The sequence below is a fragment of the Neopelma chrysocephalum genome, unplaced genomic scaffold (assembly GCF_003984885.1).
Source record: "Neopelma chrysocephalum unplaced genomic scaffold, ASM398488v2 Primary Assembly neopelma1_25, whole genome shotgun sequence".
NCBI classification, from domain to species: domain Eukaryota; kingdom Metazoa; phylum Chordata; class Aves; order Passeriformes; family Pipridae; genus Neopelma; species Neopelma chrysocephalum.
Window position 1 is genome coordinate 34951833 of NW_020897694.1, and position 17017 is coordinate 34968849.

The 17017-nt window shown below is 38.8% G+C and overlaps 1 protein-coding gene across 8 annotated transcripts in view; it reads right to left on the reverse strand.

The window, feature by feature from the left end:
• The window catches only part of INPP4A (inositol polyphosphate-4-phosphatase type I A), a 122157-nt gene that overhangs the window by 97283 nt on the left and 7857 nt on the right, over positions 1 to 17017 (reverse strand). For 7 of the 8 annotated variants that reach the window (XM_027674876.1, XM_027674872.1, XM_027674875.1 and 4 more), the window contains exon 2: positions 4622 to 4680. The exons of the other annotated variant lie outside the window; for it this stretch is intronic. The gene's annotated coding sequence lies outside the window, so the exon portion shown is untranslated. The remainder of the gene's footprint in view (positions 1 to 4621; positions 4681 to 17017) is intronic. 8 annotated transcript variants of the gene reach the window in all.

Sequence of the window (17017 nt, forward strand, 5' to 3'; positions counted from 1 at the left end):
AAAATGATAGACAGAGACAGGATATGTCAGAGCTGGGGAATGAAGACTCCCAGCAAGGCAAAGATCGATGTTACCATCAACAGGATATGAGTTCCAGTTAACATACCAACCTGAGAGCAGTTCTTAGCATATGGTATTGAAAGGAGAGAAGTTAATAGCACTGTGGTGGCTTACTAATGGAGCGAACTAGTTTAAAGAACAGGAAATGGAAAAGAGAGGGCAAAAGTGCACAGCAAGTCATCTTAGGGCCAAGCGTGTCAGGGCAAGAAAAACCTCACAGTTAACTGTGTGAAAGAGAAAGATCCAAAGAGATGGATTCAGGAGAGGAGTGATTCAGGGAGAGACAGGCACACACTTGTAAGCTGCAAGAATTAGCTGCTTGATTGACAGGCTGCTCAGAAGAAAACCAGAGATGCCCAGAGAAGCTGTGACATTAAAGGAAGAGAGAGGAGACAAAAGGACTCGGGAAGAGATCATCAGGAAAGTTTCACAGAAGTATTATCTGGCAACAAAAACAATGTTTGCTAACTCTCTTGGGAAAAAATACAAACACCTTTTTCAGCTCTCTTTCCCATTTTGAATTTAGGTAGAAGAGTTTTAAGCCTGTACCTAAGACTTTGCTGCAGTTAACTGCACTCATTGACAGCGGTAAGACCTCCTCCACTGACACAGGTGTCTGAAGAGACATGCAGATCTCCATAGGTTTCAGTCTGGACAAAGGTCCTAATCACATCTTGACCAATAGCATTTTTCTATGTGAACGTATCACTCCGTGAAAGTTTTAAGTCTCACTGGTAGGAATGTATGTGAGACACTAAACCAACAGAACTCTATTATCAGAGGTTTCAGAAGTCATTCCCTGAATCAAAGCTTCCTTGTTCAACGTGACTAGACATCTACCATCAGATACCAAATTCTTCTATCAAAGCAAGTGCTTCACATGAAATATTTAAGGTCTGCTTAGCCTCTCTAATGCAATAAGGGCAATATTAATAAACAAAGGGAAAGCAATACCATGTAAGTTTCCACCATTTCCTGGACCATGGATCAGAAACTCCTGGCCTGCCGTTAAGCAATGCTCAAAGGTTTGGTTCCTGAAGCTGCAATATGGAGTTATGCAAATCCTCCAGGATCCCGGAGCATGCTGTAGCTCAGTTACACAAAACACATGACAGGCTGAGCCAGGATGCTGTTTTGGACTACCCATCCCTGAAACTCCTGGGCTTTTGGCTTTGTGATATAAATACCCCTTTATCGTCAGTACAGCTTTCTCCAAGTGTTGCATTGCTGACTGGCTCTAGCACCATTTTTTAGAATTGTGTGGCACTGACAAAAAAAACAATAAGAAGAAAAACATCAGTAATTCCAGAAGAACTGCTGTGCAGAGCCTCCACAGGATATTCTACTGCACAGGTTGCAGACCTGGAAAGGTACCATGGCAGGTTTGGCCTCTAATACTGCAGAAGCTACACATCCACGAGAAAAGAAAAAAATGGTACTGCAAAGTTTAATCCTTCTGTGATACTCTGTTATCACCACCCTGAAATTTGTAACACAGCTCCCTAAAGCAGTTGCCTTTTATTGTCCTCTTTAAGTCTACACTTAAGGTTTTTGTACTTTAAGGAGGAGCTACCAAGTACAGGGTCTTCTTGAGATGGATGACAAATACAGGAGGAAAGGATAACTAACAGAATTGCTTCTTTACATCTTGGAAGCTTTAGGTGCTGTTCATCCTCCTTTTTCCTCCAAAACCACCTACTCATAGATTTTCTTGAAGTACAAAGAACACCTGGAGGAAGGCCTGGAAAAGACAGATAAACAGGGGGCAGTACTACGGTATGGCAGTAATTCCAGCAAGACATGAGCCACTGAATAGCATCCTTAGCATTCAATTTGGGAGAACACTGAGAGTAGCTGGTACAGAACAGGATGTCTCCAAGCTAATCTCTAAACTGCTACCAAGTCCCAGAGTGCTCCTACTGTCATCTGCACGCACAAAAATGAGAAAATTCAGGAAATTACTGTTTCTCTTTTTCTCTATCCCTCAGTCTTTGGCAGGGAGGTTGGACTAGATGATCTCCAGAGGTCCCTTCCAACCCTAACAATTCTGTGATTCTGTGATCTCTCAAGCCTAAGAGCTAACAAACCTAATAAGAAGTTAAAAAAAAAAAGACAATAATTTTTTGGGTAAGTAATTAAACTGGTATGTTTTATTTTAGACAGAGATTATACAGCTAAAGATTCAAAGAATATTCCATCTCCTGGAAAATCTCCATCCTGTTGCCTGTGTGAACAAACAAAATATAACCTATGTTTGCACCATATGGCCTGTCATGTGGGTGCTAAAGACTGAGACTTGTACACTTGGGGCTAATTAAAAGCAATGTCCCCACTTATGCACACATGCACCACAATCAAGCACTTAACTTTCATTACAGGTGAATGCACAAAATCAACCAGCTATTTTTTTTTTAGTAATTCTGCTCTATTTTGCCAAGTCTATGTGCTTTGTCATCCTTCAGATGATTAAAACAGTGCTGCCACAAAATCATCCAAAGCTAATTATCTACTTGAAAAATATAGACAAGTGTAATTTTTAAAAGTAAAAGAAGGAATGTTTTTCTCCTGGCATTCCTTTAAGTAATGTAAAATTTGTGCCAAAGAAGTAACTCTGGTATTTACAAGAAATCCTTTAATATATTTCTTGAAGAAATGTCACTTAGAACATGAAGCTACATAGTGTACAAAACTTGAATTTCTTTAGAATAAGTTCAGCAAATACATTAAGAAGACAATACAGAGGTAGAGACCTACCCATCTTACTGCACATACTCATCTACATGTGGCTCAATGCTGCACTGAGAGACTGAAGATCAAACCAAGGAAAGGTATGTTTGTAAAGAAAATTAAGACAGAAAAACACCTCAGGATGAAACTTCTGGGACAAGCATTACATAGACAAGATACACCCTCTGTCACAGTGTTGTCCCAAGGCTGATGCAGGGTCAGAAGTTTTAAAGCACCTGTGGACCTACACAGCATGTCAGGAATTATAAACTGTGTGATATTGAATGCTTTCCTCAAATGCCCAATTGCTAACATTGCAAGACTAGGCAAAGTCTTAGATCTGATTTCTAAAACTAAGTAACCATCATTGCAAATCTCTGCTTTTTCGTGATTTAGCAGAGGGAACTTTGAAGACCTGAACCACAGAAGTTCAAGAGCTGGAATGCAACTAGGAAGACCTCCCCCCTTAGGATTATTTGAAACCTCATCAATGTTTATACCCAGCTTGAACAGTGAGTTTTGACCACTGGCAGCAAGGCAGCTGCACACAATTCCAGTTGCTTGGACTGGAATACCGTGGAAATATTTAGACCAGGTTCAAGTAGCAGAAAGAAGGATGCATATTGCCACGAACACACAAAAAAAGTGAGCTGGTTACCTCCATAAGGACAGTGCTTTTCTCTTAGAAGAACAGCACCAATGTGAGACTTCCCTCTAAAAAGACAAAAAGTCATCTTCTGTCCATTGCTACATTGCAGGGTGCTCTCATTAATTACACCTGCCCTCTGCCTCTACAACCATACATCCACAAGCCAAGCAGAAAAGCCACCTCCCCTTGTCCCTCTAGTAAACACCTTTCAATTTGTTTTTGAAAAATGCTCAAGGACAAAGTGGTTTTCCCTATGGTTATAGGTAATTTCTTTATAGAAGTTATTTAAAACACTGACTCCAGTCAGATAACTCCTTTATTCTGCAAGTAACTTCACCAATGTCAGTAAAATTCACTCTTGTGAATTCATTCACAGGAAAGACACCAGTGCTCGATTTAAAGCTGTTTTCAATGTGTAGGATTGGGTAACAAACAGGAATAACTCAGTTTCCCAAGGCGTGAGTTTTGTGCCCCTGAGCACAGGAGGAGCAGAAAGCCAACACACAGTTATCAATCACGAGTGTGTCAGGTGTCTTGCACAAAGCTGTCCCCTTGAGAAAATGGCTAGGAAGCACTGATCAGTAACTATAAATAACTCTGAATTGCTTCACTTCTGTGTAAGACTGAAAAATCCATTTGGCAATAAATAAAAAAAAAAAGGTCAGAAAATCTGTGGAGACACAAGACACATCATAAGGAGACATCAGCAAAGCCTGACACATCTGCGATCCACATTTCTGGGTTTTTTTGACAGGTATAAGCAAAAGTGACAGCAAAACTGGAGAACTGTGGGAGAATGCAAAGACTATGAATCCTGGAGTCTTTGCATTCTCCCACAGAGAACCTCTACTCAAAAACTTTAAACACTTAAACTTCTTAGCAACTGTTTCCTCATTTAATGTTTAATACAGCAAAACCACTTTAAGTGTTCTAGTGATACAAATAAGAAGCATTAAGAAAACAAAAATATTTAACTTTGTAGAGACCTCAGGTTGCTCTGACTAAATCGGTAGCCTTCAGGTAGTAATCCCCAAGTCCAAAATGAAATCTCTTGGTATTTTAGCACTCATTTTGCCTCTGGCTCACACCTGTTATCCCCATAACCCTTCAGCAGAAAGAACTCATGCTACTAATAGGTCCCATAATTTTTCACCTCTTTGCTACAATACCTTGTAATGTGCCTACCTGTAGAGGCCCAAGCAAGTTAGTTCAAGCCAGTCTGGTGTTGGTTGTTTCAATAAAACCTGCAGAAAAAAACCAATCTGAGTCAGCCCTTCACTCCCATCCTACTTTCCAACAGCAGGCTCACGTCTCTCAGAGTGGTGCAGACAACTGAGCTGAAGCCCAGGCAAGTGCACTTACAAAACATTTACAAAAACAGTACCACTGATGCAAACAAGCACATCCTGTTTCAGCTCATTTTCAACAGTTACCAAAAAACCTCTTAACTTTGCTTAAACTACATTTAATTACATTAATAATTTCTCAGTTCCAAAGGTCTGCAAGTAGAAAGGAGACACCAAAGCTAAAGCCAGGCTTTTCTATTCCTCAGAGAAGCAACATGCAGTCACTTCAACTCTCACCTGCAAGAGTTAAACCTCTCAGACTTTGCTGATGAACCAGAACATGATGCAATTTGTTTGAAAGAAATTACATTTTTCACCTAAAACTAAAGGGCTACAAGTTCTGGTAGTATTTCTGATTTCTGTATATTGTTTGTTATCTTTCCTCATGTTAGCTTGTCCTATTTCTAACTTCTCAAGGTTTAGATTCCAGGATAGAAGGACACTTTCGGTGTTCCACTAAAAGATTGTGTTTCATTTATAAACATTGTAAGAGAGAAACACACAGATTTTTTTACAACTGGGAATGACATGTCCTCTCTCTGTTGCCTAAATAATTACAAACTACTTCTCTCCTTCTCAGTCTGTTTCACTTTGAAGTTCTACTTTTTCAGGAGCAGTTATTACACAGTAAAATTAGTCAGATAAAATGCAAACCCTGCAACAAAACACTGTACTTAAAAAAACAGCAAAAACGGGTATGAACAAGTACTACGTCTTTTTAGCTGCGGAGGTCTAAATGCACACTACAAGGGTCAGATGTTCACTGTGTATTTTCAATAGATTACGTGGTTTTAGAGACAGAAATGTAAGGCTACAAGCTTAATGCAAGAAATTGGCCGATTCCTGTACAATAGATGACATCTGCCTTCACTTCAAACTACAGCAAGTGCTAGCATGAGACTTTCAGGTTTAACTGTTTGTAACCACAAGCCTACAAATCATAGTAGAAAGTCAGTTAATGAACTTGCAACAAATGCAACAATTGCTACCAAGACAAAATTACGAGACTGTTTTAAATAACAGCACTCCTTCCTTCTGCATTACTTACATTTTCTTCTGCTACAAAAATGTAAAGTTTTTTTTCATTCTATAATTATATGATTTATCTCCAGTCTCTGCAATTTCCACAGAAGTAAAGGTTTGATCAAACACCCAGTGATGTCAGAGGAAGAGACAAGTCAGACCATAAAGAGAGGAAGATAGTCAAAATGTAAAAGGTCTGTTCTGACCAATTCAGTGTCTGGCTTTCATAGTTTTTAATGACACCAAGAAGATCCAAGAAGAAAGACTCCCTTAGTTGGAGACTTGGCAGGTATCATAAGCAAAGAAAGGATGGGTTTGTGTAGTCTTCATTCTCTGTTACTTAGCATCATGAACTCCATTCACACACTGCAACCTACTTATGCTCCTGCAATAGAACAGAACTTTAAAGGAAAAAAACCCTCAGAAAATATTACATATCTTCATCCTATCTTCTGTTACCTACAAAAGTTTCTATTTTGTTGTCCCTACTTACCTGAATACACACCCTGTACAGCCATAAAGCCAAATTTAGGAGTCTGTGTGTGTATGTAACTTACATGCATACATAAGTTTGCATATTTGCAAACACTTCTCACCCACAGATGTGTAGACAAACACCTATTTCTGAGCAGAAATCCATCTACCGATGTCTCATTTATCTGATCTCTCTGTGTCCATAGCCAAAAAAATAACAAATGGAGGTTCCAAGAACTTAATCTTAAGAAAATCTGTCATTATTAGGTTGAGTTCAAAAAGGAAAGCAGCCAAGAGGTCAAAATAAAAAAAAAAAAGTAATATTTTGATTGGCTTTTTCATTGTTTTTGGAGAGCTCCTGAATAACACATTGTATAAGAGACAGTTACCAATTTTTTTTCTATTTCACTGAAATTAAAAGCCAATTTCAAGGGTAGCAACGATTCTGTCCAGCAAATAAATTATCATAATAATTTACCGTCACAAGTTGTTTCCTTTTTTATATTTCATTTTCTTTGAGTGATAAGAAAGCACTGATATTAATTTCTCATGCATTAAGAAAATTCTGTCTTAAAGCCTACATTAACATGGCATGGGAAAGAACACATGCTTTTTTCTAAAGGAACATCACGGTTGATCACACTGTAACAATCAGCAACTGCCATACACTTTATTATATCGCTCTGTAAAACAAACTTCCCTTCTAAACACATCTATGATGATCTATGACTAACGAATCACCTGGCTTAATGTTGAAGTTTTACTTGGCTCCTCGCCAAGTCCCAGACCCAACACTGAAATACACTCAGCTCAGTGCTAAGGAAAAAAACTATGAAAAATCCAAACTAGCCAAATTTATATGAAAATAAATGTATTTATGACACATACAGCTATGTACAGTTGAAATACCATGCACAACTCCAAAGAAAAAGGGAAAGGGAAGGGGGAAGGGAAAAAAAAGGAACAAAACTAAAATAAAATATATACGATCAATAGCCCAAGATCTAGCAACTAAAAGAATTAGCAAAACAATATCTTACTACTCTCCTTGGGACAACAGAAAGTCGCTCTGGAACGACTACCGGCAACCTCCATCTCCCAAGGTCGGCAAGGCCTTACCAGGCCTCACTCCCCAACACAGCAGACTCAATAGCAGGGATTCCACACCTCCAAAGCTGCCGGAAGGAAAGAGACCAAAGGCCTCTCCTCCTTTCTTCTTATTCTCCCGGCTTACGTAAAAATCGTAGGGAATACCGGGTAATATGGGCACTTCCTTGGTTACAAACTGGTCATCAAGGAAGGTCTAGACTAAACTACTACACTTAACAACCTAAGAAACCCACAGTCCACTCATAGCACAAGTTCATACACTTGTGCTGTGTATATTAAGAGCCAGAGCCAAGAGAAATGCCAAAGACTCAGCCCAGTACCACAGAGCTTTTTTTGATGAGGCTGACAAGTCTCCTCTCCCACTGCACAGGGTCCCAGACTGGGTTCCGTCCACCCATGGCCACTCACCCCTGCTATCAGCGATCACCTCAGACAGAACCAGAGAGTAAATGAAGGCAAAGGTTGAAGATTCTAATACAGGTGGTTACTTGTATCAAAACATAAACAAACCCACCCCAAAACCTGAAGAACTACTGATAAAGTTTCTGCTTGTACTGTTTCTTGGGATATTCTAAAAGGAACTCTTGCCAGTCAAAAGCCACATATAGCCTTTTATGTCACCCTCCTATGAGTCGTGTTGCATTTTTTCCCCCATGATGCAAGTAGTCACAAATAGATGTGGGAATCCAAAAATACAAAGTTAGTTTTATGCGATTTGTTTTCTTTACTTAAAAAGGCACGATGGTTGAAAGAAAGAAAAAAAAAATCATACAGTGCAATACATTTAATTACATTTAGAATTGTCTGGGGAAAAGGAGAGAATGATCTGAACAAATTTAGCATCTGAAACAAAATCCAGAGTTCTAGAGAACACCAAAATGAAAACACACAGAAATACTGAACTTTCCCAAAGTCAGAGTACAGCATGAGTGTTTATGTAGAAACCATCACTGCACGCAACAGACATTATCGTCATGTCTAATTAACAGATATCATAATTTTACCCTTCTTTTTAATCTACAGTCACTCAGAAGTAAAAGGAATTTGACTAGCTTATAGATGCTGTTACCCTGTGCTTGGTCTGAAATGATTTGCTTTTCCTTCATCAAGAAAACATCCAGAAGTCAAATTTATCTCAATAAAACATATTTTTATAGAGACTCCAGAAACTTAATGTTTTTCTTTAATATTTTAATTTTCACTAACTATAAAGAAAATCTAAAACTGCTATCAGAAAAATGAGGATTCAGGAAATTTCCAAAAACAACTGTGAAAATGGTAACTTAAATAATGAAAAGAAATCTCTTCACTCAAATATTTTCTTCACAAAATACAAATAAGCATTCTGCCATATCAACTGTTCATTTGTTTGCCTTATAATTATAAATTTGAGTAGTGAAAATAAAAAATATAAAGCTTCCTACATCTACTTTGTGAAGAAAGCCCCAGAAAGATTTCCATCTTGAGATCTCCAAGTATTTCTACTGTCCAAGATATTATACTTCGACTTAACAATTAGCACTTTTAGCATTTACTAAATAGATGATTTTTATCAATATAAAACAGGCAAAATGCTATTGAACTTTCATTTATTGTAGGAATGTTAGAAAATAGAGTTGATAAAACCCATATCAGCAGCTAAATTTCAAGCTTTGCTATTATTTTAGCTGAGAAAACATTTTTATCCAAAATCTGAAGTATACAACTGCCAAAGAATTTGGAAAGTATATGATAATACAGGTATCACTGAAACTTTGATTCAATGAAATACTGACATTTCATTGGTATTGATCTTGAAGCTTTAGAATAAAAATGTAAATTTCTTTTTCTAACAAGTCAGTTATCAGAAGAGTGAACCATTAAACAAATATCCTAGAAAATATATGTCTGCATGCATAAAAATTATCACTATTAAAGTTTCCAAACAAAACGCAATGTGAAAAATAAGTGATGTATCATTGCCATTAGAAGCAAAACTATTATATTATTATTCTATCCTTTCTCTTACAACTTGAGTACATGTCCAAAAAAAAATGTTGAGAATTTTTTTCACGCCAATGTTTTCAAGTAGGATTAAATACTGTACATTTCATTTTCCTGTTTCTTTTTTAGTGAGCAGAAATGACTGCTTTAAAAGCAGAAGCATTCAGTCCAAGTAGAAGACACGTGCTTCATGTTCTTCAAACAGAGGTCTTAATCTGAATAAATAAAAACGTTGAATAACTTTGCTCAGTTAATCCTGTACAGTTATGAAATATTTCTGAACAGGAGCTTTGAAAATGATCTTTCTAATGTTTGTATGAAACCAAGGTGATCTAAACAAATAGGTCTTTTTTATCTGTAGGTGTTTTTTTCATTAAAAACAGGCCTTCCAGTTCAAGACCTGCACTGTGAAGGAAAATATGCTGCTATTGCTCAAGGCTTACATGTTATTTGTTTTAAGACTTAATTTCTCTGAGCTGTCAAAACAAAATTTCTTAGCAACTCAAACCCTCAATCAAAAAAAACCACCACCTTGGGGCTCACAAAGGGAGACACGACTTGAATCAGAGCTGGCACAAAAGCCTTTTGCAATGGTCAAGTTTTCTTACACAGGTAATAGTCAGTCTAGAAACAACATCCCCCAGATACTCATTACGGAGATAACACTGCAGGTGTGAAAGTCCTTGCAGATGAGCATTTTTATTTTGCTTTAGTATCAAAAAGTTCTGCTGTGCCCTGTGGCTATGGCCCAACACTTACCTGGTTACCTGTTCATGCTGTGAGGGGCAAAGAGGGGCTCTCCACTCAGAGTAGGCAGTATCCTGCACTGCCTCAATGCACAAACAGCCCTTCCCCTTCCCCTCCTATTCTCAGCAAAGGAGGGACAGGGAAGATGAAGGTGTCCAGTACTGATTCCTATGCCTAAAATGTATGTGCACATGCAATCCATGGCACCCTGCCATGTAGGTTGTCTCGTTCAGCTGGTGCCAGTGGGACCGTAGAGTTGTGCAATTACCACCTCACCAGGATGTTGGGATAAGTCACATTTCTACTCTTGGCTCCAGTCCCACAACTCAAACGGCTGATGCAACAACAGGAAAAACAGTACCCATACTAAGTTATAAATTGTTTTCATCAGAGAGCACGGCATTTCGGATCCCAGCTACTAAGCACTATGTTGAGCAAATTACACAAGAAGTTTCTTCTTCTACATGTCCAAGAACCTAAAAATGACTCTACCTAAGCTACATCATAGCAGTTCCCCTTTTGCCCTGTTCTGGCCCATTTGTGTTTGTAAAAACTATCTTTTACAATCAGATCTAGATAACCACTGCTAATGACTCACTGAAGCACATTAGTAATTTGGGATTTATGCCATCTTTTTTTCAGTCAAGACTGATTAAAGAGATTTGGCCATACTGCAAACATAATTCAGCATCTCCGGCACTGTTTAGAAAACTGCAATCACAGCTTCTCACGTATTAAGACAGGTGGTCATCTGCAGAATTTCATGCTGATGCATCCAAAGAACATCTATTCAGCCAGCCGTTTGAACTGTGGGTGAAAAAGCTGGGTGGGAAAAGCAGATAAGATCCAAGAGAGTATGATTAAGCAAATACCCTGTTCTACAGAGGAAAAAACTCCAGCATTAAAAATAGACACTGTACAATGCCATCTCAAGTGTTGCATACACATTTTATAAAACCAAAGCATTTTTCCATTAAGAACAAATTAAAAACAAGACTTCTATAAAAATATAAACAACCGATTTTGATACAGCACACCTTAAAACAATAATTCCTTAAATGTGTTATCAATTTGCAACAATGTTTTTTCCCCACATCTCCTCTTTCCTTTCAACTTTGTCTGAAATCAGCGCTCCAATTACAGGAGCAAACCCACATTGCTTCAAGCATTCTTCTGGAACCAAGAAATCGAAGCAGGGTACAAAGTTAATTAATAGCACGATATTAAAAGCTGTGGTATCAGCAAAGCGAAGGTGCAGACGGCAGCAGATTTTCTGTGACTATCTGCAAGAGAACTTGTCGCCACTTCCATCTGAAAGCCAACATCTAGTGCTCTGAAAATGGAAACACAGTGTAAAGCCTGGATGTCAAACTACTGTCAGCAAGAGACTTCAGATTCCAGCAGATGGAAGACAGAAACTCCAGCTCCAACAGGTAGGGACTACTGCTGCAATGTGGGGCTATGCCTTCATTTGGAGATTTTCACACAGTTGTAAGCAAATCCTCTCCAGAGGAAAAATAGGCCAGTTAGCCTGACAGTGCAAACAAATGACATTGTCATATTTCCAAAGCCTTCCAATTTGTTGCATGTCCCTCTCATCACCCACCACCACATTTTCCAGTAAAAATCATCTTCATGGGGACATCGCGCTGGACCTCCTGCTCCATGCCCCTCCTGTTCTCCAGAAAGGAGACTGCTCCCCTCCTACTTATCTTACCAACTTTACTCATTTTGTGTGTCATTTCAAGGATTTCCACACTGGTCATTACTACCAGGAACTCCTCTCTTGAGCCTAAACTTTGCCGTCATTTCCACCCCTGCTGGCACCAAATACTGAGTGCTGCAGCAGAATTCAGTATCTTATAATTGCAGTGTCATACACACTCATCAGTACCAAAATATCACTTTCAAATGTGAATGTGAAAGAAGAGGAGGCCTCTGGGAAAGGGCTTTTTTGAGCATTTGAAGCACACTGAGCCAGAATATCAGATCTGAACAGCATATGGCAGAGTTTTTTTGTGTAAAAATGAGAGGGAAAAGAGCAGAACATGTGCCTGAAAGGCAACATGGAAAATGGCTTTAGCTGGGCTGCCAGAAAAAGAGAAGAGTTATCAACCCTGCTGGTATTTTGGTAAATATAAGCACATGCTACGTACACATACAGGGGCAGTCGCCTTTTTCCCAGAAATCATCGCTAAATGAATGCCCAAAATGATGTAAAAAACAGCAACAAAACCATCCAACTATAAATAGGCAAGATGTAGCTTTATTTTCCTTTTCAACCTTCAGCTACCTTCCCGAGACCTTACTCACACCGCCTGCTGTCAGCCCCATGCAACAAGTCATTTAGGAGAAAACCAGGTCTACGCCCAGATTATTTCCAACCACACGTACCACAACAGGAAAACACAAATATATCCTGTACCATTATATCATCTCACTCCTGTCTGCAAACAGTAATCTGAGACAAACGTAAGACTCTATTACAAAGCATCTCCACTAAATAAAGCAAACAAACAAAAAAATCTTTTCTCTACAGTTACCCACTAGCACAATGCATTTGAACACTATTAACTGAACCCTTCCTCTACACACACCCATTCAACTTGTAAAAGGGTGCAAGAGGTGTTCAAAAGCAAACAGGGAGGCAGGTGATGGAATGGGGAGGGAGGCTGACTTCCATTTGACAGCTGGGGAAGGCTTATAATTTGGGAAGGTCAGGAAGCAGCTCCCCAGAGAGAGAGGCTGCTCCTCTGACTAGAACCACCTCTCATGCTACCTAGCTTGGAGGATAGAGTTGTTTCTGACTCAGGAGATGCTACTTAATTTTGGTTCAGTAGGAAGCAAAGTAACCCTTTACATCCCGTATGCCATGGTACTCAGAACTACCTGACAAAGGACAAGCCAACATTTCAGTAATGCATCAAAGTTCCAGCTTTAACACGCAACACCCACAAGAGTCTCACCTTGAAATATATCCTGAGCATCCTGTCAGAAGTAAAAAGCTGTTTATTTGGACCAAGTGAGAAGAAATTGATATGTATCTTGCAGCTGATGGAAACAGAAAAGACGAGATCGCAAACACAGATTTACCAACAATATGATAACGAGCCTTTTTCTCGGTGACAATGGTTTGTTCAAGACTTAAGTCAATTGAACAACCACGGTTTTATTTTTAAGTCATCTTTCTTCCTCTCTGGAAATTAATTACATTTGCATATTTCTATCTATCCACAGGGTAACCATTAAAGAAGTTTTTATATTGGTAAGCATTGTTTCTAAAATCAAAGCAGTTGAGAGTATTTTAGGATAAAGATGCAAAGTGAAATATTATTTCTATTCGCACCAGCTACAATTAATGGTTTTCTTTGATTTAGGTATCTATACTAGTCAACATGGGAACCTCATGCTTCACTTCTAGGTTTTCTTTCTTCCTTTTATGCTTCAAGAGGCTGATTCTGAAAGTAGAGCAAATTCTTACCACTTAAAAATGCTACACAGCCTCTTTACTGGACCTTCTAATTCACACAGTGCCTTGAAGGTACTCCTTTCAAGCATTAGTTCAGTATTTTGAAAATTCATTGTGCAGAGGGTTGCTTCTCCTTTCATTTTCTTTCTGAGAAATGCAAATCTCCCAACTTCTAAACTTTGGGGCGCTTTCACTTTCTGACTGCTAGTTCTGTTAATTTAGTAGTACCAAAGTTCCCTCCAAGTTCATAGTTCCCCTTCCCTTTCTTTTTTATTTTTTGGAGGGTTGTTTTGGTGCTTTTTTTACTTTTTCAAGTCTTGCTTCTTACAGTTCTCTAAGTTAATGCTGTCATGAGTGTATTCCCTTATCTCCTTCCTACCAACTACAACATAAAAATGACAAATAAATTATATTTTCCCTACCTTGTCCCTAAATTATTGTCAAGGTCTTTTAAAGGCTTTTTGTCTAGAACTCATACATATGGTTTTTTGTAATCCTGTCAAACTTTCACAGGCAGCCCATGCCTCTCAGCTTGTGCTCTGCAAGTGCCCTTTCTGGTCAGGTGTATCTCTTGCCACCTTTATGGCTTCACTGTTTCAAATGGTCTAAATTCTACTCTAATCCTAATCTGCAAGTATAACTGCAGCAATGAGGAAAAAGGGGTCAGCAAAAAAAAAATCCTCCTTTCCTTCTATTTATGGAACTAACACTTACATTTTCTTTTTTATTACCCGAGCTCTTGCAATATTTTAGGTAAACTGAAGCTCTCCTCCTTCCAGAGACAAATAACATTACCCTCCCTTAGAAGCATGAGTCTTCGTGGACTCTCCAACCTAGATGCTAAACAATAAACCAAAAAAAAAGAGCAAAATAATATAGATGGATTTTTACCACTTCTTGCCTCCTCCAATCCTTAGATCTCACAATTTAAATTAGACCAACTGTTCACAAGCTCTATCTTATAAATCTCAGCAGCAGGTCTCAGATGGAAATTACCAGGGTAGACTGTGCTTCAGAGCCTCAGAATGCTTCTGGGAGGGCACTCACCTTGCCAGAAAGGGTCACATTATGGGAACAGACTGAAAATAAATGCTTCCCGTGAAACATCCATCTCAAAACCTTTATTTCAAAAACTGTATAGCTCCTGATAATGGTCTTCAGCAGAAATACCACAAAATGGACTTGTATGCATTTCACTAAGTCTTCACTTGCTAAAAGTTCCAGGTGGATGCAATACATACAGATACTGATGTCAGCATCAAACTGTCATCCTGTGCATAATTTTGCACCATGAATCCCTAAGACAATGAACAATATACAATTAAACAAATCCAGATGTATTTAGAAGCCCATATAAAAGTGGATTTTGCCTACTCTCATAACCACTGTGAACGGTCTCAGAGAAACCTAGAAACACAGAGATTTTGTAGAACTTCCAACAATTATTCCCTCAGGATTCACTGGTGCTTCTGATTATTTTATCTGTCTCGCAATACTCAGTCTTTAACCAAAAGTCTCTGGTCCTTGAAGCAGGTATTACACATAGGAAAGACAAAACTTTTCACCTTATCAGTATCAGAATAAAGCTTGATGTGTCTGACAAGCCAACTTGTAAAGAGGGCAGCACCATTCACAGGCACAAAAAAAATTTAAGACACAAGGCTTTTCAGGAAGAGCAGAACATGAGGTGACTACACAACACACTATTTTACTCAATATTATTGAGTGGGGACCATCTAGATTGGGAGTTACCTAAAAGCTCCCAAAGCTGGAGACAAATATGAAGTCTATGGCTAGGATTATTTCAACAACCCTCACAATTCTAAAGGCTTCCTGCAAATTCTAAATGCCCAAGGTTGATAATACTACTGCCACATACATTCCCTGATACCATTTTTTAACTGCTGCATGTAAAAGTTAGGCCTCATGATTATTTTACTTGACACATGACCACTATGGCCTCTCCCAAAATAATCTTTTACTGGATTCTCACAACCAGTTTCAAATAACTGTTTTCCCTCTCCTCCTATCAACCTCACCCATGAAGCTCACCAGGTGCCTGTCCCAAATGTGAAAGAGTAAGAAGTAGGAAATGGAAGGGGTAAAAAGGTGCACTTAGAGCAAAACAAATTCCCACCCTCAGATTGAAAGCTCTCGGGAGCACCCTTGCAGAAGAACTACTATAACACTGCGTAGAGACATTCCAGCCCCTACCTGTCAGGCATAGTGTGGAAGGAGGGAAACAGAACAAGGAGGTAACATAACAAAATCACAGAAATAAAGAATTTCAGACCTATTCCAGGTCTATGTGAGACATGACATTTACGTAAGAAAACACCAGAAGTTTTCACTGATCTTCCTGAGAGGGGAAATGTCACTAGAAAAGCACTGATCCTCACAATTTGTTCCCCACTTATTGTTTGCCACAGACCTGCTTTCTAGTAGGACTGAAAAGCAGTGGTTTTAGAGCAGCTCTCAAAGTCTCTCTGTGCTTAGGAGCTAGTCTAATTGCTGAGTTGCTTCTACACAGCAGAGCAGAACCCTACATACACTCTACCAGCATCTCTTCTCCCAGGGCAATATTATCCTGCTGAGAAGTAACAGGCATTATGCACTCACTGAAAATCAGCACAACACATGTACCAAGAGGCACCACTGGCCCTGTGATGACTTCTAATGGCTTTATTTGCATCTCACCAGTGCAGTTTTAGCAGTATGCTCATTTTACTTACAAGATTTTAATACAATTGTTCACATCCAAGCCTGCAGGGTCCTGAAGATCCCAGTATCTGAGAGCATCTGGACACCTACTGATTTGCTGTAACTGGGCCACCTATGTTACACAACAGAACTGCAAAATATTTTATGCAGACATGTTCATTCAATATCCTAATGAGATTTAGTTTGAAATGTTCTCAAAATTGAATAGTGTGTACACATCCAAAACTCTCATTGCAAATTCACACACTGTAGGAGCTTTCTCACAGATTTCTTGACCGACTGTATTTTGCTGTGCTCTCTTTTTATACAGTATGTAACCTTCTGGTCATAAAAGATTGCTTGCTTCCAGCTTCAAAGCCTCTTGGGAACACAAAACTGTAACCTGTAATTAATATATTAAGTACAGAACCTTTCAGAAACCATGATGTGGAAATCACATAAAAACATAGAAAGCTACATAAGAACCTGATGCAGAATTAACAAGGCTTGTTCCATAGCCATCTGTAGCTCAAGTGAAGCAGTAAACCCACAGCTCATGTTGGATGGCTGTGTCTCCAGCACTGCTACCATAGCCACTAGTATTTCTACCAGAAATATAGTTCTTACTGATCCTTCTTGGAGAGGGTAATTTCACTAAAATATAGACTGGGTCAAACTAACAGGAAAAGAGAACACTTATTCTTGGGTAATCTTGCCAAAAGAAACACA